At 48.0% G+C, this 19599-nt stretch overlaps 1 protein-coding gene across 1 annotated transcript in view; it reads left to right on the top strand.

The window, feature by feature from the left end:
• LOC309563128 (killer cell lectin-like receptor subfamily G member 1) overlaps positions 1–19599 on the top strand; it is a 1237212-nt gene that overhangs the window by 332762 nt on the left and 884851 nt on the right. The gene's annotated exons all lie outside the window — the stretch shown is intronic.

Here is a 19599-nt window from a genome sequence, read left to right as displayed (position 1 = left end):
GTAGCTCTGATGTCGGGATGGGCGGAACTGATATGCGGACACGCCCCCTTTGTCAGACAGCCCATGCCATGCACAGACAGCAGTTAAGTTTAATGTACCTGCTGGACAGCCACCCTGGAGACCTATTCCTCTCCTCCGCCTTCCGCTTTGGTGTGCAGTAGACTGGTTGCTATGATTGCCAGACGCTTGGCATCTAGCAACCAGTGAGTCCCAAGGATGAAAGCAAGGCGAAGAGAGGACTCAGAATGCAGAGCAGTGGAGGATCTGCCTTGTCCTCCTCGGTGCCTATTGATTGTCTGGCTCCACCCACTTCCTCCCGACAGCACAAGAAGACCTCAGAGCAGAGAGAAAATGCAGCTTTAGGTGAGCTATCTCTCTCATCCGTTCTGGACTGGTATTAGTATATAATGGTGGAGGAATGTTTATGATTACATAGATTGCTGTTTTCTCCAAGCATCCAGGGTGACCTGCATGGTGACTGCAATATTGTATGGAAACTCAGCACCTTTGCATGTAGCCAACATCGTGGACAGGACAGGACATGAAGTGATAGGGAATCTCTAAAGTGAGGAAGGGTTATTTATTCTTACACTTTTCTATTTCTGTCAGTCCACATGTACACTGGACCTTTGAAAAGCTCTTCAGGATGCTGTAACTTGACAACTAGTGAACAAACCTCTCTCCCCCCTCCCCCCCCCCTATCTCCCCCCTCATCTCCCCTCTCTCTCTCTCTCTCTCTCTCTCTCTCTCTCTCTCTCTCTCTCTCTCTCTCTCTCTCTCTCTCTCTCTCTCTCTCCTCCACCCTCTCTCTCTTTCTCTCCCCCCTGTGTATAGTTTATAGATATAGTTGGGGGGGGGGGGGGGGGGAGGAAAGTAGCACACATGGTGTAGTGATTGGGGGGTGCTTTGGGAGGAGATAGAACTTCTGCTAGTGGGGGGTAGGGGGATTGTGGTGTATCATGACCCCACTTACTATTGTTAACACAAACACACTACAGAGCACACAGTTTTATATACACACACAAGGGAAAACCAACAGTGCAGCTGAACCAATAGACACTATGACATTTAAAAGGGCCGCGCATTGAAAACAACTGCTAAACTGCAATATGACATTAGCATTGTTTGTCATATTGCAGTTATGTTCAATGTACTGTCCCTTTAGTGCTGGTTCACACTAGTGCGGCTGCAGCGATCGCATGTAATGTCGGAGCGCACTGCTCCTTCATTACATGCTATCGGCTGTGCGGTGCGAGTTTAGCCATACACTTTGTATGGCTAAACTCGCACTGCACCCGCAGCAAACACGCACATGACCCTTTTTTGCAGCCGCATCAGGATCGGATCGCACAGTGGTTCACACTTGTGCGATCCGATCCTGTGCGAACTGTCAGATCGCACTGCAATATGCGATCAAACTGGGGGTGTCGTTAAGATTACATTGACACCCCCAGCGTATCGCATATGGCAGTGTGAACTGCCAGGGGTGCGTTTGCGATGCGGGAACAGGCTGCAAATTCGCAGCCTTCCCGCATTGCATAAGTGTGAACTGGGGCTTAAATGTTAAAGCATCTATTGGTTCAGCCACACTTGATTTTCCTCTGTATGTAAATAAAGCGTCTTGCTCTGTAGCGTCTTATGGCCTGAGGATGGAGCATGCATGCTCCACAATGTGTAACCATACCCACACCCTGCTCTGTGCCCCTGGATTAATGTCACTTCCGCTTTGGTTGTTGGCTCCAGCGTTCTACTACATCACACAGAGACACAGGGGTGACTGCTCAGTGGAGAGTAGGATCCTGATACTGGGTCTCTCTCTCTCTCTCCTGTCTGTGTATATACTGTAGATACATCGGGGGGGGGGGGGGGGTGGTAAAAATGCCATAGTTGAGCCCTGTTTTTACCACCACCCAACCACACCCCCTTTAACTGCAGTGTCCAGGGGTGTACACATACCTCATCAGGAATTATTCACCCTGTCACACCTGCCAAGTGTGACCCATTCAAGTGAGGAGCAAGCGCTCTGCAACCTTGTGCAGCACAGCGACCAAGGGGGTAAAGGAGGTGTTTTATCACCTCTTTACCACCTGCTTTAACCCCTGGGATTCCACATGGGCATGCATTGCACACAGTTGCAGGGCATTTGCAGAGTGGCCCCATTCACTTGAATGGGTCACACTTGGCAGGTGCTACACCTGTGTGACTGTGTGTATAATTCCTGCTGCGCGGGGGGGGGGGGGAAATAGGGATCAGATATGGCGTTTTATCGCCCCCCAAACTACAAATGTTGTGTACACCTCTGACAAGTGGGCAGATTTGAGGGAATGGCCAGTTGGCGGGCCCTGGGGAATGTGGTGGTCAGGCCCGGGGGGGGGGGGGGGGCCAGGCCTAAAGCTGTTTAAGGGGCCTCAATTTCTGATGCCTGCCCTGCTCACACAGTTTACTGTAATTACAGCAGTTTAGTTTGTGTCTATAATTACCAGCCAGGCTGAATGAGTGTTTCTTCTTCCCCAGTGCACATCTACCAGGTGCTAATATTCCCTAGTACACTGAGTGCACACTGATATCGGTATACTGAGTGCCACTCAGTGTACACATATCAATGTTATATAAGGAATAGTACTCATTGTAGTACAGATGTCAGTGTTATAGGTACTAGCACTCAATTTACAGAGATCAGTGTTATACATAGGGAATAGCACTTAGTGAGTGCTATTCCCTATATATAACATATATAACACTTATATCTGTACACTGAGTGCTTTTCCCATATTGACATCTGTACACTTTGGCGGGAAGAATGCTCCTTACATTGGTGGTCAGTGAGAAGAATGTTCCTTACATTGGTGATCAGTGGGAAGAATGTCTCCTTACATTGGTGATCAGTGGGAAGAATGTCTCCTTACATTGGTGATCAGTGGGAAGAATGTCTCCTTACATTGGTGGTCAGTGAGAAGAATGTCTCCTTACATTGGTGATCAGTGGGAAGAATGTCTCCTTACATTGGTGGTCAGTGGGAAGAACGTTCCTAACATTGGTGGTCAGTGAGAAGAATGTCTCCTTACATTGGAGGTCAGTGGGAAGAACGTTCCTAACATTGGTGGTCAGTGAGAAGAATGTCTCCTTACATTGGTGGTCAGTGAGAAGAATGTCCCTTACATTGGTGGTCAGTGAGAAGAATGTCTCCTTACATTGGTGGTCAGTGAGAAGAACGTTCCTAACATTGGTGGTCAGTGAGAAGAATGTCTCCTTACATTGGTGGTCAGTGAGAAGAATGTCCCTTACATTGGTGGTCAGTGAGAAGAATGTCTCCTTACATTGGAGGTCAGTGAGAAGAATGTTCCTAACATTGGTGGTCAGTGAGAAGAATGTCTCCTTACATTGGAGGTCAGTGAGAAGAATGTCTCCTTACATTGGTGGTCAGTGGGAAGAATGCTCCTTACATTGGTGGTCAGTGAGAAGAATGTTCCTTACATTGGTGGTCAGTGGGAAGAAGGAGGAGGACACACCCAAAGAGCTCTCTGTGAGAACCAGCCCTTTTCAAGCCTGGGCCTTGCTTGCTAGCTTGGCCCAGGAACAATGCCTGATCCTGGGGTAGGCCCTGGGAGGGATCCCCCTGATGACACGGGGCCTAGTGAGGAGGAGGTGGAGGACCTGTCTGTGGGTCCAGGCCCTGGTGAGAATGCGGATGTCTTCAGCCAGAAGATTATCAATCGTTTTAGGGCGATTGGGAGAGCGGAAGAAAAACTTAAAGTTTTGAAGGCTGAACACAAATCCTTCAAAACCAAGTATTTCCAGGCCTGGAGTAAAAATCGCACAGCCATGAAGCCTGAGTTACAGGAATTGGAAGAAAAGGTAAAGGAACAAACTTTATTATTGGAAAGGCTGAAAGACAGAAGTGGAGCATTTAAAGAAAAATTTGACAATGAGAGGCGATTTACCAGCCAAGCATCAGCAAGTTCTGTGGATCAGCAGCCTCAGTTAATGGATGACCAGGCTCCATCTGCCTCTGCACCTCTCCCCCCATGCCAGAACTGGGAATCGCCAGCGGCAACCAGCCAGGGGGTTGAGAGTGGACATGGATCCCTGACATTCATCCAGCAGATGGAGTCACCCCTGAAAGCAGACAGGTTTGTATTTTCTGATGATCCATCAGAAATCCCTGAGGATGGGCAGAGGAGATTCAAGTCAGCAAAGCCAGTAATGGTGGAGAAATCCCAGTACACCATGCTGCCATCCAACATGTCTGCCCCATCTGCTGTAGTGGATGGTGTCCCAGGTGAGAAAGAGCTCTGCATACAGCTACCTATTGGAGTTACCGCTGTGGAGAAACCGACAGACATGCAAGCCCCGGACCATCAGACGAATGTGGATGGACCTGCATTAAACACCCCAGGCATGGATTTTGCTGGTCTGGCTGAGACCAGTAGTCCCACGGCAAGCAAAATGGCTGCCAGCTCCAAAGAGCCTGCTTCATGTTCACCTGAGCCTCCCAGTCTTCCAGTGCTGATTGCTGATGGGGGAGGGGATCAACATAGTTCTGGAAGTGGAATGGAAGTAGCAATGGAAATATCCTGCAATGCTTTACCTGCTGCTGTGTTAAAACAGAATGCTATTTCCACAGCTGAAAACTCTGTCCTAGTGGAAGAGAAGATGACAGCTGGAGTTTTTACCAGTGCAGCAGCAACTATGGATTCTGCTGTGAAGACAACAGCAATAATAAGTATCCCAGCAAGTATAAAAAATGACAATGTTAAAGCAATGAATGTGGTGGGTGGTGGTGAAGGGGTTAGTAATGCTGGGAAAAATAAAAATGACATTTCTCCTCCTGCTCAGCAGAGGAAAGATTCGATTGCACAGATCAATCCCGAATCTGTGCAATCGTTATCTGCTAAGTGTGTGTCAGATAATTTAAAAAAAACTGATGGATTTTCTGCTGGGAGGAATGTTGGAAGCTATGCTTCAGCTTTGGGGAGTCACACCAGGGTGGGTGGTGGGAATTCTGTTATTAGTCAAAATTCAGGGAGGTTTGGTGGGTATAGGAGGAGGAATGTGGTACAGTTGAGGTGGGTGGGGGATGGAACTCCGCCAGTAAGGGGGAGGGTGGCTGAGTTGATTTTGGAAATGGGGTTTAAAGCTTGTGATATTTTTGCTTTAATTTGCCCGGTGGGGAGTTATGAATTTGATTTGTCGTTTGTAAAACCTGAAAGTTTGGATCTCTTCTGGGAGAGATTTAGGAGGTGCAAGGGCCTTCAGCAGTGGAGTGGTTTGGTGCCAAAAGTGATTTCAAGGCAGCCTCTGATAAAATCAGTGACCATTTTGGTGCGTAACGAATCCATACCAGAGGCTGATTTATTAGTATGGCTACGCCGATATGGCGAGGTCCTCACTCCACTGCGGAAGGTCCTTGATGAGCATGGGATATGGACAGGGGCCTGGACAGTGTCGCTAAAATTGGGGGTGCTGGGCGATGTAGTTCAGCACCTTCCCTGCTCAGCCTTTCTGGGTAGGGATAGGCTGACCATTTTCTACCAAGGTCAGCCTAAGGTGTGCAATAAATGTGGTGATAAAGGCCACTTTGCATCGTCCTGCACCCACAAGAAGTGCTCACTGTGCCAGGATTTAGGCCATTTGGCCAGAGAATGCACCCAGATTCGGTGCAATTTGTGCCAGCAGCTGGGTCATCCATATAGCCAGTGCCCAGAGGCACTGCATAACTTGCCAGGATTGGAGACTGAGCTGCAGAGGCTTGATAAAGAAGATGAAGCAGCTGAAGTTAGAGAGGAAATTGTTGTTGCCCCTCCTGTGTCTGTTGTGTCAGATTCTGTTTCCCCTAGTGATGTGGTCCCTGAGTCTGTGTCTGTTGTGTCAGATTCTGTTTCCCCTAGTGATGTGGTCCCTGAGTCTGTCCCTCCTGTTGTTCCTACATCTACTGTGCGTAGATCCTCCAGACTAGCGGAAGCTGCTGGGGGGGCGGGTATAGTGGATCTTCCCCCTCGGCCTACTCCACCTCCAGTCCCTGTCTCTCGACACCGCAAACGCGGCCAAGAGGGTGCAGGGGTGCTGGATGGTGGTGGGGTCGATGGGGTTGAGGGAGGGGTGTTCATGTCCCATGTCTCACCCTCTGTTGTGGAGGATTCGGATGATGAGGGGTGGGAGAGGACAAAGAGGAAGAAAAAGAAGAAGAGGAAGACCAGTAAAGCGGTCACTTCTTCCTTACAGTTAGAGCCAGGAGGGGTTCCTCTTGGCAACACATTTTCGGTTTTATCAGGGGAGGAGTTAGTATCCGATTTATCTACTTTATCATCTATGGATGAGGGGGAGTCACATAGTGTAAAGAGAGCTGTTTCGGGTGATGAGAGTGTGGTGGAGGTTAAGAAACGACTACCCCAATCATCCTGATGGCAGTGCCCGCTCTGATAAAGGTGGCGACCATTAATGTCGCCAGCGTGAAATCTGCAAGAGCTCGTGATATTGCCTTATTTTTGCTCAGTGAGTTTGATGCTGAGATTTTATTTTTGCAAGAGACCTGGCTCAATACTTTGGCCGATGTCCATCTAGCAAAAAGGGAGTGGAGATGCGGTCCCTCCTTTTGGTCTCTTGCGGCTGAGCCTTGCAGCGGAGTTGCGGTTCTTTTTAAAACCGATATGGTAACGTGCCGGCGGATAATTGAGGTAGAAATGGGGAGATGCATGGTCTTAGACGTCTCTGTTAGGGGGCAGGACCTGCGCCTCATCAATATCTATGGACCGCAGTCAAAATGGGACAGGAAATGCCTCTTCACAAAGATCAAGCCCTTCCTTTTTACATCCCAGCAGGTTGTCTTTGGAGGTGACTTTAACACCATAATTAGGCCTGAAGACAGGAGGGTCTCCATAGACAGGCTGGGTTATGATAGCGTTTTTCTTAGAGATATGGTTAGACAAGCAGGCCTGGTAGATGTGCACATTAAGCACTGCCCTGGCAGCACGGGATTCACGTTTCAGAGAGGGAATAGTCAGAGTAGGATAGATAGGTTTTTTTTAAAGGAGAACTCTGCTTTCTCGGCTCCTGAGTTGAGGGCGGTGGAGTTCTCTGACCACTGTATGCTGTCTGTGACTCTGAATGCCTCGGACACTCCACCCAGGGGAAGGGGTACCTGGAAACTGAATTCGGCTCTCCTGGAAGATGTAGAGGTAAGACAATCCTTTGAGGATTTTTTTCAGGCACAGGTTTCTATTCTGGACTTTTGCAGCAGTAAGTCAGAGTGGTGGGAGCTTGTGAAACAAAGGGCGATTGGACTTTTCAAGGCCATAAGTAAGAAGAAGCAGCTTGGTATGTATATTGCCTACCAGCATTTGCGGAGGAAGCTTGATCGTCTTGTCTCGTATGGAGGAGATCCAGGGGAGATCTCGGAGGTAAAGCTTCTTCTTAGGAAGTGTCAATACGACCGGCATGCCTCCTTGGTTCTGGAGAGAGATTATGGGAAATATCACTCGCCTGATCCTTACCAGAACTGTAAGCAAGGCATAGCAGTTAAGACGGTCATAGGTCTGAGGGATAGTACGGGTTCCCTGGTGAAGTCCAGATCAGGGATCCTGGAGATCTTCAGGTCATATTACGCAGACCTTCTGGGAAGAAAGGACCTTAGTCGGGACAGGATGGAAAGCTTTCTGGATTCTACTCCAGGATTGGGAAACGATACATTGCCTTTGATGGATTTGACAGAACCAATTTCAGCGGATGAGGTAGTTCGTGCTATAGAGAAGCTGGCTACCAAAAAGTCGCCTGGGCCAGATGGATTGACAGCTGAATTTTACAAGTGTTTTAAGTCCATTCTGGCTCCCTTTTTAGCGGAGGTTTATAACAGCTGTTTAGAAGAGGGTTCTCTCCCTCCCTCCATGAGGCAATCCGCTGTGATTCTTCTGTCAAAAGGTAAAGACCCCTCAATAATTGAGAACTGGCGCCCCATCAGTCTTCTCAATGTTGATAGAAAGATCTTGGCGAAGATTCTTTTTTGGCGCTTGTCGTCAGTAGCAGGCGATTTGTTGTCCAATCATCAGCACTGCTCGGTCCAGGGCAGAAGTACCTTTTCAGCAATTTTAGCTGTCCGGGAGGCTTTGGAGCGATGCAGGGCTGCTGGATGGAGAAAGTACTTGCTGGCATTGGATCAGGCGAAGGCTTTTGATCGAGTCAATCATGAGTACCTGTATTTGCTACTTGGTAGATACGGCCTGCAGGGGAGGTTTATTGATTGGCTGAAAACATTATATAAAGGGGCTGAGAGCTTCCCACTTGTTAATGGTTGGGTTGGACGGCCTTTTGAGGTTGGCTCTGGTGTGCGCCAGGGGTGTCCTTTGAGCCCCCTGCTATATGTATTCGCAATCGACCCCTTCATAAGAAGGTTAGAGAGTGGATCGTTGTGTGGGGTGCCTTTGGGCATTGCTGGTGTGCCGCCTTTGAAGGTCGTGGCCTATGCCGATGATGTGTCTGTTATTATCTCTGGGATGGAGGAGGCGCAGGAGGTGGTCTCTGTGATAGAGCAGTACACTGAGGCTTCTGGCTCTAAAATCAATCATGAAAAGAGTGAAGTTTTCTGGATGGGTGAGGAGGGTGAAAGCTTCGAACTTCCGGATGCCTTCCCAGAGCCCCAGCAGGAAATTAAAGTGTTGGGCATCAAATTTGGTCCTGGTAACTATGGTCATCGAAATTGAGAAAGCAGGTTGTTGAATGCCAATGCCAAGGTGGCAAGCTGGAAGAAATGGAAACTTTCCTTGAGGGAAAGGGTTGACTTGATTAAAACTTACCTGATCCCAATCTTTTTATATGTCAGCTTTGTCTGTATCTTGCCGGAATCTCTCTATGCAAGGGTGTACAGCTGCTTTTTCCAACTGTTATGGGGAAATAGGCTGAACCTGATCAAACGCAATGTAACTTACCTGTCCAGGCGGGAGGGTGGTCTAGGAATGGTCAACCCTATAGTTTTCTTTTCTCTGCTTTTTTTAAAGTATAATCTTGGTAATATGTTAGCAGAGACCCCGCCGGGATGGGTGGGTATTTTTCAATCTTGGTTTAGGCCTTTTCTGCGATGCTGGGAAGATGGCAGGCCAGTGAAAAGTCTGAGAGTCCGACATGGCAAGCTTCCGGCTTATGTTGCCCCGTGTCTGAAAATACTTAGGCAGTGGCAGGTGACAGTGGGGGATATCAAGTCCCTCCCCAGAAAGCTTCTGGAGAAGAGGATTTTGGGCTCTGCTTTCAGTGTGTCGCTGACCTTAAGGGATTGCCCAGGCCCCGTAATGAGGGAGGGGTTGCGTTTAATTAACTTAGGGAGAATCCCTTTGAAGTTTAGGGATCAAGCCTGGCTCGCTTTCCATGGAAGGCTCTATGTGAGAGGGAACCTGAAGCATCGCCCTGTGGATGATCGGGATTGTCCTAGAGCGGAGTGTGTTGGTAAAGTGGAGTCTATGGACCACTTTTTGCTCCAGTGTCCCTTTAACATAGAGGTGTATAAAAGGGTGGGGAGGGCTCTAGGCATCCCCTTTCTCTATCGCATGAGTTATGCGGAGTGGGTGTACGGGGCATTCCTGACTCGCTGGGATTTTGATTTGGATACACTTTTTCTAGTTAGTATAGTTGTCCGTTACTTCACGTGGAATGCACGGTACCAGATTACCCTGCGGAAGAAAGTCCTCCCTGTCGAGGTGGTGGTGTACGATATTCTGGGTGAGGTTGGGAAGATTCGGGGTCTTGAGAAGGGCAGGGAGCCTCGAGCGGTCTGGATAAGGGTGTGGAGGAATATCAGACCTGCTTTTGGTGAACTGTCCATCTCTGGGTGAAAAGCTTTTTTCCTATGCTATTTCTTTCACGCCCTTAGCTTTTGTTGGTTAATATCTTAATTTTTGAAGAAGGGCTGCATGCATAATGGGAGTGGTTTTGTTTCTTGACCTCGCAGGTTTGATGTCTGGTGTGGTGGTGTGAGTTTTATTAAGATTATTTTTCCCGGTAATGATGTTTCATGATGTGAGTTTTGTTTTTGCTGTAAAGGCAGTCTTTATTTGAGAGCAGAATTTGCTATGTATTTTTTTCCCCTTTTCATGTAAATATGTATATATATATATTTATGTATATTGTTTTTATGCTTATTGATTGCAAGACTTTTAATAAACAAAATTGGGAAGAATGCTCCTTACATTGGTGGTCAGTGGGAAGAAGGAGGAGGACACACCCAAAGAGCTCTCTGTGAGAACCAGCCCTTTTCAAGCCTGGGCCTTGCTTGCTAGCTTGGCCCAGGAACAATGCCTGATCCTGGGGGAGGCCCTGGGAGGGATCCCCCTGATGACACGGGGCCTAGTGAGGAGGAGGTGGAGGACCTGTCTGTGGGTCCAGGCCCTGGTGAGAATGCGGATGTCTTCAGCCAGAAGATTATCAATCGTTTTAGGGCGATTGGGAGAGCGGAAGAAAAACTTAAAGTTTTGAAGGCTGAACACAAATCCTTCAAAACCAAGTATTTCCAGGCCTGGAGTAAAAATCGCACAGCCATGAAGCCTGAGTTACAGGAATTGGAAGAAAAGGTAAAGGAACAAACTTTATTATTGGAAAGGCTGAAAGACAGAAGTGGAGCATTTAAAGAAAAATTTGACAATGAGAGGCGATTTACCAGCCAAGCATCAGCAAGTTCTGTGGATCAGCAGCCTCAGTTAATGGATGACCAGGCTCCATCTGCCTCTGCACCTCTCCCCCCATGCCAGAACTGGGAATCGCCAGCGGCAACCAGCCAGGGGGTTGAGAGTGGACATGGATCCCTGACATTCATCCAGCAGATGGAGTCACCCCTGAAAGCAGACAGGTTTGTATTTTCTGATGATCCATCAGAAATCCCTGAGGATGGGCAGAGGAGATTCAAGTCAGCAAAGCCAGTAATGGTGGAGAAATCCCAGTACACCATGCTGCCATCCAACATGTCTGCCCCATCTGCTGTAGTAGATGGTGTCCCAGGTGAGAAAGAGCTCTGCATACAGCTACCTATTGGAGTTACCGCTGTGGAGAAACCGACAGACATGCAAGCCCCGGACCATCAGACGAATGTGGATGGACCTGCATTAAACACCCCAGGCATGGATTTTGCTGGTCTGGCTGAGACCAGTAGTCCCACGGCAAGCAAAATGGCTGCCAGCTCCAAAGAGCCTGCTTCATGTTCACCTGAGCCTCCCAGTCTTCCAGTGCTGATTGCTGATGGGGGAGGGGATCAACATAGTTCTGGAAGTGGAATGGAAGTAGCAATGGAAATATCCTGCAATGCTTTACCTGCTGCTGTGTTAAAACAGAATGCTATTTCCACAGCTGAAAACTCTGTCCTAGTGGAAGAGAAGATGACAGCTGGAGTTTTTACCAGTGCAGCAGCAACTATGGATTCTGCTGTGAAGACAACAGCAATAATAAGTATCCCAGCAAGTATAAAAAATGACAATGTTAAAGCAATGAATGTGGTGGGTGGTGGTGAAGGGGTTAGTAATGCTGGGAAAAATAAAAATGACATTTCTCCTCCTGCTCAGCAGAGGAAAGATTCGATTGCACAGATCAATCCCGAATCTGTGCAATCGTTATCTGCTAAGTGTGTGTCAGATAATTTAAAAAAAACTGATGGATTTTCTGCTGGGAGGAATGTTGGAAGCTATGCTTCAGCTTTGGGGAGTCACACCAGGGTGGGTGGTGGGAATTCTGTTATTAGTCAAAATTCAGGGAGGTTTGGTGGGTATAGGAGGAGGAATGTGGTACAGTTGAGGTGGGTGGGGGATGGAACTCCGCCAGTAAGGGGGAGGGTGGCTGAGTTGATTTTGGAAATGGGGTTTAAAGCTTGTGATATTTTTGCTTTAATTTGCCCGGTGGGGAGTTATGAATTTGATTTGTCGTTTGTAAAACCTGAAAGTTTGGATCTCTTCTGGGAGAGATTTAGGAGGTGCAAGGGCCTTCAGCAGTGGAGTGGTTTGGTGCCAAAAGTGATTTCAAGGCAGCCTCTGATAAAATCAGTGACCATTTTGGTGCGTAACGAATCCATACCAGAGGCTGATTTATTAGTATGGCTACGCCGATATGGCGAGGTCCTCACTCCACTGCGGAAGGTCCTTGATGAGCATGGGATATGGACAGGGGCCTGGACAGTGTCGCTAAAATTGGGGGTGCTGGGCGATGTAGTTCAGCACCTTCCCTGCTCAGCCTTTCTGGGTAGGGATAGGCTGACCATTTTCTACCAAGGTCAGCCTAAGGTGTGCAATAAATGTGGTGATAAAGGCCACTTTGCATCGTCCTGCACCCACAAGAAGTGCTCACTGTGCCAGGATTTAGGCCATTTGGCCAGAGAATGCACCCAGATTCGGTGCAATTTGTGCCAGCAGCTGGGTCATCCATATAGCCAGTGCCCAGAGGCACTGCATAACTTGCCAGGATTGGAGACTGAGCTGCAGAGGCTTGATAAAGAAGATGAAGCAGCTGAAGTTAGAGAGGAAATTGTTGTTGCCCCTCCTGTGTCTGTTGTGTCAGATTCTGTTTCCCCTAGTGATGTGGTCCCTGAGTCTGTGTCTGTTGTGTCAGATTCTGTTTCCCCTAGTGATGTGGTCCCTGAGTCTGTCCCTCCTGTTGTTCCTACATCTACTGTGCGTAGATCCTCCAGACTAGCGGAAGCTGCTGGGGGGGCGGGTATAGTGGATCTTCCCCCTCGGCCTACTCCACCTCCAGTCCCTGTCTCTCGACACCGCAAACGCGGCCAAGAGGGTGCAGGGGTGCTGGATGGTGGTGGGGTCGATGGGGTTGAGGGAGGGGTGTCCATGTCCCATGTCTCACCCTCTGTTGTGGAGGATTCGGATGATGAGGGGTGGGAGAGGACAAAGAGGAAGAAAAAGAAGAAGAGGAAGACCAGTAAAGCGGTCACTTCTTCCTTACAGTTAGAGCCAGGAGGGGTTCCTCTTGGCAACACATTTTCGGTTTTATCAGGGGAGGAGTTAGTATCCGATTTATCTACTTTATCATCTATGGATGAGGGGGAGTCACATAGTGTAAAGAGAGCTGTTTCGGGTGATGAGAGTGTGGTGGAGGTTAAGAAACGACTACCCCAATCATCCTGATGGCAGTGCCCGCTCTGATAAAGGTGGCGACCATTAATGTCGCCAGCGTGAAATCTGCAAGAGCTCGTGATATTGCCTTATTTTTGCTCAGTGAGTTTGATGCTGAGATTTTATTTTTGCAAGAGACCTGGCTCAATACTTTGGCCGATGTCCATCTAGCAAAAAGGGAGTGGAGATGCGGTCCCTCCTTTTGGTCTCTTGCGGCTGAGCCTTGCAGCGGAGTTGCGGTTCTTTTTAAAACCGATATGGTAACGTGCCGGCGGATAATTGAGGTAGAAATGGGGAGATGCATGGTCTTAGACGTCTCTGTTAGGGGGCAGGACCTGCGCCTGATCAATATCTACGGACCGCAGTCAAAATGGGACAGGAAATGCCTCTTCACAAAGATCAAGCCCTTCCTTTTTACATCCCAGCAGGTTGTCTTTGGAGGTGACTTTAACACCATAATTAGGCCTGAAGACAGGAGGGTCTCCATAGACAGGCTGGGTTATGATAGCGTTTTTCTTAGAGATATGGTTAGACAAGCAGGCCTGGTAGATGTGCACATTAAGCACTGCCCTGGCAGCACGGGATTCACGTTTCAGAGAGGGAATAGTCAGAGTAGGATAGATAGGTTTTTTTTTTTAAAGGAGAACTCTGCTTTCTCGGCTCCTGAGTTGAGGGCGGTGGAGTTCTCTGACCACTGTATGCTGTCTGTGACTCTGAATGCCTCGGACACTCCACCCAGGGGAAGGGGTACCTGGAAACTGAATTCGGCTCTCCTGGAAGATGTAGAGGTAAGACAATCCTTTGAGGATTTTTTTCAGGCACAGGTTTCTATTCTGGACTTTTGCAGCAGTAAGTCAGAGTGGTGGGAGCTTGTGAAACAAAGGGCGATTGGACTTTTCAAGGCCATAAGTAAGAAGAAGCAGCTTGGTATGTATATTGCCTACCAGCATTTGCGGAGGAAGCTTGACCGTCTTGTCTCGTATGGAGGAGATCCAGGGGAGATCTCGGAGGTAAAGCTTCTTCTTAGGAAGTGTCAATACGACCGGCATGCCTCCTTGGTTCTGGAGAGAGATTATGGGAAATATCACTCGCCTGATCCTTACCAGAACTGTAAGCAAGGCATAGCAGTTAAGACGGTCATAGGTCTGAGGGATAGTACGGGTTCCCTGGTGAAGTCCAGATCAGGGATCCTGGAGATCTTCAGGTCATATTACGCAGACCTTCTGGGAAGAAAGGACCTTAGTCGGGACAGGATGGAAAGCTTTCTGGATTCTACTCCAGGATTGGGAAATGATACATTGCCTTTGATGGATTTGACAGAACCAATTTCAGCGGATGAGGTAGTTCGTGCTATAGAGAAGCTGGCTACCAAAAAGTCGCCTGGGCCAGATGGGTTGACAGCTGAATTTTACAAGTGTTTTAAGTCCATTCTGGCTCCCTTTTTAACGGAGGTTTATAACAGCTGTTTAGATGAGGGTTCTCTCCCTCCCTCCATGAGGCAATCCGCTGTGATTCTTCTGTCAAAAGGTAAAGACCCCTCAATAATTGAGAACTGGCGCCCCATCAGTCTTCTCAATGTTGATAGAAAGATCTTGGCGAAGATTCTTTTTTGGCGCTTGTCGTCAGTAGCAGGCGATTTGTTGTCCAATCATCAGCACTGCTCGGTCCAGGGCAGAAGTACCTTTTCAGCAATTTTAGCTGTCCGGGAGGCTTTGGAGCGATGCAGGGCTGCTGGATGGAGAAAGTACTTGCTGGCATTGGATCAGGCGAAGGCTTTTGATCGAGTCAATCATGAGTACCTGTATTTGCTACTTGGTAGATACGGCCTGCAGGGGAGGTTTATTGATTGGCTGAAAACATTATATAAAGGGGCTGAGAGCTTCCCACTTGTTAATGGTTGGGTTGGACGGCCTTTTGAGGTTGGCTCTGGGGTGCGCCAGGGGTGTCCTTTGAGCCCCCTGCTATATGTATTCGCAATCGATCCCTTCATAAGAAGGTTAGAGAGTGGATCGTTGTGTGGGGTGCCTTTGGGCATTGCTGGTGTGCCGCCTTTGAAGGTCGTGGCCTATGCCGATGATGTGTCTGTTATTATCTCTGGGATGGAGGAGGCGCAGGAGGTGGTCTCTGTGATAGAGCAGTACACTGAGGCTTCTGGCTCTAAAATCAATCATGAAAAGAGTGAAGTTTTCTGGATGGGTGAGGAGGGTGAAAGCTTCGAACTTCCGGATGCCTTCCCAGAGCCCCAGCAGGAAATTAAAGTGTTGGGCATCAAATTTGGTCCTGGTGACTATGGTCATCGAAATTGGGAAAGCAGGTTGTTGAATGCCAATGCCAAGGTGGCAAGCTGGAAGAAATGGAAACTTTCCTTGAGGGAAAGGGTTGACTTGATTAAAACTTACCTGATCCCAATCTTTTTATATGTCAGCTTTGTCTGTATCTTGCCGGAATCTCTCTATGCAAAGGTGTACAGCTGCTTTTTCCAACTGTTATGGGGAAATAGGCTGAACCTGATCAAACGCAATGTAACTTACCTGTCCAGGCGGGAGGGTGGTCTAGGAATGGTCAACCCTATAGTTTTCTTTTCTCTGCTTTTTTTAAAGTATAATCTTGGTAATATGTTAGCAGAGACCCCGCCGGGATGGGTGGGTATTTTTCAATCTTGGTTTAGGCCTTTTCTGCGATGCTGGGAAGATGGCGGGCCAGTGAAAAGTCTGAGAGTCCGACATGGCAAGCTTCCGGCTTATGTTGCCCCGTGTCTGAAAATACTTAGGCAGTGGCAGGTGACAGTGGGGGATATCAAGTCCCTCCCCAGAAAGCTTCTGGAGAAGAGGATTTTGGGCTCTGCTTTCAGTGTGTCGCTGACCTTAAGGGATTGTCCAGGCCCCGTAATGAGGGAGGGGTTGCGTTTAATTAACTTAGGAAGAATCCCTTTGAAGTTTAGGGATCAAGCCTGGCTCGCTTTCCATGGAAGGCTCTATGTGAGAGGGAACCTGAAGCATCGCCCTGTGGATGATCGGGATTGTCCTAGAGCGGAGTGTGTTGGTAAAGTGGAGTCTATGGACCACTTTTTGCTCCAGTGTCCCTTTAACATAGAGGTGTATAAAAGGGTGGGGAGGGCTCTAGGCATCCCCTTTCTCTATCGCATGAGTTATGCGGAGTGGGTGTACGGGGCATTCCCGACTCTCTGGGATTTTGATTTGGATACACTTTTTCTAGTTAGTATAGTTGTCCGTTACTTCACGTGGAATGCACGGTGCCAGATTACCCTGCGGAAGAAAGTCCTCCCTGTCGAGGTGGTGGTGTACGATATTCTGGGTGAGGTTGGGAAGATTCGGGGTCTTGAGAAGGGCAGGGAGCCTCGAGCGGTCTGGATAAGGGCGTGGAGGAATATCAGACCTGCTTTTGGTGAACTGTCCATCTCTGGGTGAAAAGCTTTTTTCCTATGCTATTTCTTTCACGCCCTTAGCTTTTGTTAGTTAATATCTTCATTTTTGAAGAAGGGCTGCATGCATAATGGGAGTGGTTTTTGTTTCTTGACCTCGCAGGTTTGATGTCTGGTGTGGTGGTGTGAGTCTTATTAAGATTATTTTTCCCGGTAATGATGTGTTTCATGATGTGAGTTTTGTTTTTGCTGTAAAGCCATTCTTTATTTGAGAGCAGAACTTGCTATGTATTTTTTTTCCCTTTTCATGTAAATATGTATATATTTATTTATGTATATTGATTTTATGATTATTGATTGCAAGACTTTTAATAAACAAAAATTGGGAAGAATGCTCCTTACATTGGTGGTCAGTGGGAAGAGCGTTCCTTACATTGGTGGTCAGTGAGAAGAATGTCTCCTTACATTGGAGGTCAGTGAGAAAAATGTCCCTTACATTGGTGGTCAGTGGGAAGAATGCTCCTTACATTGGTGGTCAGTGGGAAGAACGCTCCTTACATTGGTGGTCAGTGGGAAGAGCGTTCCTTACATTGGTGGTCAGTGAGAAGAATGTCTCCTTACATTGGAGGTCAGTGAGAAGAACGTTCCTTACATTGGAGGTCAGTGAGAAGAACGTTCCTTACATTGGAGGTCAGTGAGAAGAACGTTCCTTACATTGGAGGTGAGTGGGAAGAACGTTTCTTACATTGGTGGTCAGTGAAAAGAACGTTCCTTACATTGGAGGTCAGTGAGAAGAACGTTCCTTACATTGGAGGTCAGTGAGAAGAACGTTCCTTACATTGGAGGTCAGTGAAAAGAACGTTCCTTACATTGGAGGTCAGTGAGAAGAACGTTCCTTACATTGGAGGTCAGTGAGAAGAACGTTCCTTACATTGGTGGTCAGTGGAAAGAACGTTTCTTACATTGGTGGTCAGTGAGAAGAACGTTCCTTACATTGGTGGTCAGTGAGAAGAACGTTCCTTACATTGGTGGTCAGTGAGAGGAATGTCTCTTACATTGGTGGTCAGTGAGAAGAATGTCTCTTACATTGGTGGTCAGTGAGAAGAATGTCTCCTTACATTGGAGGTCAGTGAGAAGAATGTCTGTTCTCCTCTTCTCTCCTCCTGACTCCCTGTTCTCCTCTTCTCTCCTCCTGACCCCCTGTACCATGCTCCATAGCACCCCATATCTGACCCTTGACTGAGGAGGGGCATTGGGTGGAGTATGCGCGGTACTTTTTAAATGTGGGAGGAGCTTGGGCTGGACTTTAAAATGTGTGAGGGGTTATCAAATTTACCTTCGGGCTGAAGCCCCTGGTCTTTTTCCCACCTAGCAATGTCCCGACCCGTCCCGGCGGGTGGGCGGAGGGGGCGTGCACAGCGGAGCGGCGCCGGCATGACGTCAGCATAGGGAGAGTGCGTGGCGCGCATCTGCGCAGTGTGCACCAAGCACCAGCCCCAGCCCGCCCCAGCCTGGCCGAAAGCGTGCGCCACCGCGCGGGAGTGGCGTGACTGGCGTCACGTGTTGTCAGCAGTCTCAGTCTGTCGGGGATCGGGGACACTGGCGTCTGGCAGCAGAAAGCATATGCCAGCCCAGCCAGTGAGCCAGCAACTTCAGCAAGCAAGCGCCAGTATACAGAAGAGTGGTCCGAGTGGAGGACTCTGAGGAGCCGAGCCAGCCACCAGCCCAGGACACGAGGAGCAGCAGCCGCAGGCCTGGCGGCATCATAGAGGTGGCAGCCACAGCCAGTGGGAGGTGAGTCACTGGAGCAGTGAGTCCACTCACTGCCCATGCATTATACCACCCTCACACCCTGACCCAACAATTATCAATGTGGACAGTGCTTGACATGCTGAGCTGAAAGCATTTTACAGCTGAACAATGCTGTAAAATTCTGTCAGCATGTCAGCCCATATTGTCATTTTCAGGGGTGTGAGGGTGGTATGAGATGCAAATGTGCAATGGACTCACATTGAGTCCACTGCACATTTGCATGTCATACCATCCTCACACCCCTGAAAATGACAATGTGGGCTGACATGCTGACCGAATTTATTTTACAGCTGAGCTGAACTGCTCCACTAGTGCGCTCCTTGTGTGCTGGCTCGCTGTGTCTGGTTCCATTGCTGCGTACTGCTGCCTCACCTTACAGGTGACTCCGCTAATGCTGTCTGCATGCTCTGGGCCTTCAAATATATAAACATGAAATATTCGTGACTGATGCCCATTGTCAGGAATATTTCATGTTTATGTCTTTATTTGGCCAATTTTTCACAAATGTTTCATGTTTTATGCTATTGAAGGCCATGAGTGTATGGACAACATCAGTGGAGTCACCGGTAAGGCGAGGCAGCAGCAAGCAGCAGAGGAGCCAGACACAGCCAGCACACAAGGAGCAGGCCCAGGGACATCGGTTTTAGAGGTGCCAGGTAAGTGGAGCAGTGAGTCCACTGCACATTTCCTTTCTCGTACCATCCTCACGCCCCTGAAAATTACAATGTGGACTGACCCGCTGACAGAACTTTACAGTTGAACATGGCAAACATGTATAATACATGTCTGTAAGTTTGCTATGTCCAGCTGTAAAATGCTGTCAGTGTGTCAGTCCACATTGTCATTTAATGTTTATGCTTTTAATATCCATTGTCAGGAATATTTCATGTTTATGCATTTGACGGCCGTTGCCAGCAATATTTCACGTTAATGTTGATGCCCGTTGTGAGGTGTACTTTGTTTATGAGTTTGATGCTCATTGTCAGGAATATTTCAAGTTTGTGTTTGATTTCCATTTTGGGAATCAAACGCATAAACCTGACATATTCCTGACATTGGCCATCAAACACATAAACCTGAAATATTCTTGACCATGGGCATCAAATGCATAAACATGAAGTATTCCTGACCATTTAACTTGAATATTTCATGATTATTCATTGGATGTCCATTGTCAGTAATATTTCATGTTTATGTGTTTTGATGTCCACTGTCAGGAATATTTCAGGTTTATTTTTATAGGTCATGTTAAAGGTACTCTTCAGCTTCCTTCTTGGAAGTACGCCTAAGGACTTTTTAGCATCTAGATGAAAGTCCCTA

Source organism: Pelophylax lessonae (genome assembly GCF_965119305.1).
Source record: "Pelophylax lessonae genome assembly, chromosome: 9".
NCBI lineage: Eukaryota > Metazoa > Chordata > Amphibia > Anura > Ranidae > Pelophylax > Pelophylax lessonae.
This window is presented reverse-complemented; position numbering and strand designations above follow the sequence as displayed.